Consider the following 6,117-nt stretch of genomic DNA (forward strand, 5'->3'; position numbering starts at 1 on the left):
AAAGAAAGAAAGAAAGAAAGAAAGAAAGAAAGAAAGAAAGAAAGAAAAGAAAAGAAAAGAAAGAAAGAAAGAAAGAAAATGTTTTGTAGTGGCTGGGTCTATGTTACTTGAACTCCTGGCCTCAAGATATCCTCCTGCCTCAGCCTCCCAAAGCACTAGGATTGCAGGTGTGAGCCACCATGCTTGGCACAAGTATAGGTTTTTAATAGGAATTTTAGATCTCAATTATAAGAAAATATGTTATATAACACTAACCTGCTAGTGAATCTTCATTCCCTTTCCAGTTCTTCACCAGCAAGTGGTGTGGTCTTGGACAAATCACTCGCTCTCTCTTTGCTTCAGTTACCTATCATACGGGTAGATTGGAAAAGGGACAAGTAACCAAGAACCCATAATTCTACCCTGAATGGAATTTCCATCAGTTTACTGTAATACATTAAATTGTTTTCTTTTTTACTGCTTTTTACTTAAAATTTTTCTTTTTAACCATCATTTAAACCATCATTCTCTCTTTAACCACCATCAACCATCTCATGTCTTTTTAACCATCTTTTAAACCATCATTCTCAGCAAACTAACACAAGAACAGAAAACCAAACACCGCATATTCTCACTCATAAGTGGGAGTTGAACAATGAGAACACATGGACACAGGCAGGGGGACATCATACACTGGGGTCTGTTGGGGGGTGGGGAGGCTAGGGGAGGGTTAGCAGGGGTGGGGATATTGGGGAGGGATAAAATTAGGAGAAATGCCTAATGTGGATGACAGGTTGATGGATGCAGCAAACCACCATGGCATATGTATACCTATGTAACAATCCTGCATGATCTGCATATGTACCCCAGAACTTAAAGTATTATAGTAAAAAAAATTCACATTTATATTATTTGTATTATGATAAAAATATTAATTTATTTGTTGCAGAAACACAATTTTATGACACAAATTAACATTTAAATCAATTGCCCAATTTGAGGCTTTAAATTTTTAGACATTTCTACATGTTGGCTGATGTATGGGAGAGATTTTCTATTTTATTAGAAACTTAATTGAATAATAATTTCTTTTTTGAGTCAAGATCTCACTTTATCATCCAAACTGGAGTGCAGTGGTGCCATCTCAGCTCACTGCAGCCTCGACCTCCAGGTTCAAGCAATCCTCCTGCCTCAGCCCCCCAAGTAGCTGGAACTACAGGCACATGCCACCATGCCCAGCTAATTTTTTATAGAGATGGGGTTTCACCATGTTGCCCAAGCTGGTCTCAAACTCCTGAGCTCAAGCAATCTGCCCACCTTGGCCTCCCAAAGTGTTAGGATTACAGGTGTGAGGCACCACGCCTGGCCAATAATAATAATGTCTTCATAATAATTTATCTTTGTGTGTTGAAACATCCGTTTTATAAACTGAAATAAAAATCTTTTATAGATCTGGACAGTTTTTAAATGGAATAATATAGTTATGTCTGGTTTTAACATGGCAAGAATTGAAAAAGACATTTTTTTTAAAAAATTGCATACCCTTCATGTTGTGAAAGAGGAGGAAGGATTTTTTTTTTCTTTTACTAAAGAAATATCAATTAAACTTAAAATATTAGGTCATTTGCTATGATGATTTTACAGTCTCAAATGGAAACAGATTTTAGCCGGGGGGTTGGATGGGGTAAGGATAGACATCTCAGGTAATATTTTCAATGCTATGGTGATTTTAGAGATTTTTTCTATGCACTTGCTTAGAGTGGAATAAATACATAAGTCTAGCAGTTTAAATATGTACTTTAAAACTCTACCAACTTAAAATGCAAACAGCTATTATAATGCAATAAGAAAATAAATAATCCAATTTTTAAAATGGGTGAAAGGCTTGAAGTGTCACTTCACAAATGTATATGAAAGGCTAAAAAGCATATGTAAAAAAATCTTCAGCACGTTAGACACACTGGTGCATGCCTGTAGTTCTGGCTACTTGGGAGGCTGAGGTGGGAGGTGGAGGCTCACTTGAGCCCAGGAGTTCAAGACTATCCTGGGTAACATAGTGCCACCCTGTCTCAAAACAAAACAAAAAAATAAATAAAAAGTTCCCTTTTAAAAAAAGGTTCAGCATCATTAGTCCTTAGAGAAATGAAAATGAAATCCAAAACAAGATATCTCTACACATCCACTAGATTAACTAAAAGTAGCAGATTGACAACACCAAGAATTGACAAGGATGTAGGTAACTGGAACTCTCATACACATCTGGTGAGAGTGTAAAATGGTACAACATCTTGGAAAACAGCCTCACAATTTCTTACCATGTGACCCAGCAATTACATTCTTAAGTATATACCCAAGAGAAACAAACAAACAAAAAAATGTGTCCACACAAAGACTTGTACCTAAACGTTCATAGCGGCTTAATTCATAATATAGCCCAAACCTAAAAAGAACCCAAATGTCCATCAACAGGGAAATGAATAAACTGTAATCCATTCACACAATGAGAATCACTGATACACACAGCAACGTGGATGAAGCCAAAAGCATTAAACTGAGTGAAAAAAAAGCCAGACGAAAAAGAGTCCATATAATGTGATTCCATTTCTATTAAGATCTGTAATTGGCAAATCTAACCTATATTGACAGAAATCAAATTAGTACTTGCCTGGGACAGGGAGTGGAAAAGAGGCATGAGGGAAGTTTCGATGGTAACGGAAATGTTTACTATCTTAACTATGGCAGTGATGGTTACATAAGACCATATATTTATTTATTTATTCATTTATTTATTTATTTTTTGAGATGAAGTTTCGCTCTTGTTGCCCAAGCTGGAAGTGTAATGGGGCCATCTCGGCTCACTGCAACCTCCACCTTTCAGGTTCAAACAATTCTCCTGCCTCAGCCTCCCGAGGAGTTAGGATTACAGGCATGCACCACCACGCCCAGCTAATTTTTTGTATTTTTAGTAGAGATGGTGTTTCACCATGTTGGCCAGGCTGGTCTCGAACTCCTGACCTCAAATGACCCACCCACCTGGGCCTCCCAAAAGGGCTGGGATTATAGGCTTCAGCCACTGCACCCAGCCAAGACCATACATTTAAATAGATGTGTTTTATTTTATGTAAATTATATCTCAATAAGTTGGCAACACACACACACACACATACACACACACACACACACACACACACACACACGAAGTATCACGGGGGGACTGTTTCACCCCGGGCACTGATACCTGAACGTTGAGCCGGAGCCCGCGGAGGTGAACGCTTTTTTTTTTTTTTTTTTTTTTTTGGAGATGGAGTTTCACTCTTTTTGCCCAGGCTGGAGAGCAATGGTGCGATCTCCGCTCACTCCCAGGAGGTGAACGCTTTAACCCAAGGTGAAGCCGATCAACAAGCTGAATGAGAGAGATGTCCCGCTTGGGGTGGCCGATAAGGTGTCCTGGCACTCTGAGTACAAGGACAGCGCCTGGATCTTCCTGGGAGTGCTTCCTTATGAACTGGCTGAAGAGGACATCATCTGTGTATTCTCACAGTGTGGGGAGATTGTTAACATTAATGTCGTGCGGGACACGAAGACGGAAATCCAAAGGATTCTGTTTCCTCTGCTATGAAGACTAGAGGAGCACAATTCTGGCCATTTACAATTTTAATGGGATCAAGCTCAAAGGAAGAACTATCCAAGGATCCTGTATCTAACTATCGAGCTCCTAATGACTCAGAAGAAACGGATGATGTGACCAAAGAGCTTCAGAAGGGCTCCTGTGGCGCTCGCACCCCTCACCAAGTTCGCCTGAGAGCTCTGAAGATGAAAAACCAACAAAAAAGCATAAAAAAGACAAAAAGGAAAAATACAAAGCGAAAGAAAGAGAAAACTGATCAGTTGGTACAGGCAGAGCAACCATCCTCTTCGTCATGCTGAAGTAAGACAGTAAAGGAAAAGGGTGACCCTGGCCCTAAGAAGCACAGCAGCAAGAGCTCAAGAGAGCTCAGCAGTCACAGCCCAGGGTGGGGCGGAAGCTTCCTGAGGCCAGGACTGCCTACTCTGGTGGAGCAGAGGACCTACAGAGGGAGCTGAAGGAGAAACACAAGCACAAGCACAAGTCCTCAAGCAGGAGGGAGGCAAGAGAAGACCTGGGATAGGGACACAGGGCGGAGCTCAGACACACATTCTAGCCCGTACAACTGGTGTTCCAAAGGGCGTAGTCATAGAAGTGGAAGTAGGAGCCAAGATAAATCCCACAGGCATAAAAGGTCCCAGAGCTCTTGGGAGCGTAAGTCTTCGAATCCCAGTGACCTTAGGCGTCACTGAAGATTGTTCAGCTGCTTAGTAGATTTGGAAATAATTATATTTTTTAAATGCAGTCAAATTCAATTGGGTTGTTACTATTTATTTTTTTTTTATTTTTTGAGACAGAGTTTCGCTTTTGTTGCCCAGGCGCGATCTCAGCCTAGTGGCAACCTCCGCCTCCCGGGTTCAAGCGATTCTCCTGCTTCGGCTTCCAGAGTAGCTGGGATTACAGGCATGTGTCACCATGCCCAGCTAATTTTATATTTTTGCTGCGAACGGGGTTTCTCCATGTTGGTCAGATTGGTCTTGAACTCCTGACCTCAGGTGATCCGCCCGCCTCGGCCTACCAAAATGCGGAGATTATAGGTGTGAGCCACTGCGTGGCCGGGTTGTTACTATTTTTGTATCTAAAACTTCTGGGGCTGGATTCTTTTAATCCCTTGAGTATTAGAGTCATTGAGAGGGCTGCAGTTTCAGCAGCTAGATATCCTGGATATTTTTCGCACCATCCATTGTCCCTGTGCCAGAGCATTTGTCCTGAATTTTGGTTCATAAACATGGCTCTGGAACCTACAGACCCCAGTTGAATATGGAATTTTCAGGAAAGGGAAAATGCCAGATAATTCTAGAATTCTAGTCTTTGGTTAGATGTTTAGAGCCCAGCATCGCAGGACCTTTACAGTTATCATGTTTGGACAGCTTGATGTGAATGAATGGGTTAGGATTTTTAAGATCAACCAGCTCCATGCCCAAACACTCTGTTTGAAAAAAAAAAATTGTTAATGTCTTTTCTTTTTCCTTTAAACTTTGATTTTAAAAAAGAAAGAAAGAAAGATATCCACGTCATGGCACCAAAAAAAGAAAAAAAAAAAAAAAAAAAGAAGTATCACTGGGGACTATGCATCTTTATAATATCTGAAAACCACAAATGACTTGAAATATTTTGAAATTAAGTGGAAAAAAGTATTACAAATTACTGGCAAGTATTTCATTTGCTAACCAGAGCCAACAACTAGATTCAGCTTCCAGGACACACTTTCCAGTGGAAACTTTCAGGAGAAGCCAAACCTCACTTGGCAATAAAATAGGAGTATAAGGCTAGGCGCGGTGGCTCACCCCTGTAATCCCAGCACTTTAAGAGGCCAAGGCAGGTGGATCACTTGATGTCAGAAGTTTGAGATCAGCCTGGCCAGCATGGTGAAACCTGGTCTCTATAAAAATACAAAATTAGCCAGGTGTGGTGGCATATCTGTAATCCCAGCTACTCGGGAGGCTGAGGCAGGAGAATCGCTTGAGCCTGGAAGGTGGAGGTTGCAGTGAGCCGATATCATGCCACTGCACTCCAATCTGGATGACAGAGTGAGACCTTATCTCAAAAAACAAACAGAAAATACCTTATAACAAGTTAAAGCTCATGTGCTGATAACAAATGCATGAACTCAGAAGATTCCAAGGAAGTTACTAAAACTAATGACTGGAAGCTAGCTAAGAAAATTAGATTGTTGAGAAGTTGCTTTTCAAAAATAAGAATCGTGCTTGGGCTGGGTGTGGTGACTCATGCCTGTAATCCCAGCAGTTTGGGAGGCCGAGGCAGGCAGATCACTAGGTCAAGAGATGGAGACCATCCTGGCCAACATGGTGAAACCCCGTCTCTACTACAAATACAAAAATTAGCTGACGCGTGTTGGCACATGCCTGCAGTCCCAGCCACTTGGGAGGCTGAGGCAGGAGAACTGCTTGAACTTGGGAGGTAGAAGTTGCAGTAAGCCGAGATAGTGTCACTGCCCTCCAGCCCGGGCGACAGAGCTAGACTCCATCTCAAAAAAAAAAAAAAAAAAAAAG

At 41.2% G+C, this 6,117-nt stretch overlaps 1 pseudogene; it reads left to right on the forward strand.

Moving 5' to 3' along the window:
* LOC116557015 overlaps positions 1 to 4,906 on the forward strand; it is a 48,336-nt pseudogene extending 43,430 nt beyond the window's left edge.
* Positions 4,907 to 6,117: the final 1,211 nt, after the last annotated feature.

The sequence above is a fragment of the Sapajus apella genome, unplaced genomic scaffold (assembly GCF_009761245.1).
Source record: "Sapajus apella isolate SASKATOON/1434 unplaced genomic scaffold, GSC_monkey_1.0 scaffold1, whole genome shotgun sequence".
Classification (NCBI taxonomy): Eukaryota; Metazoa; Chordata; class Mammalia; order Primates; family Cebidae; genus Sapajus; species Sapajus apella.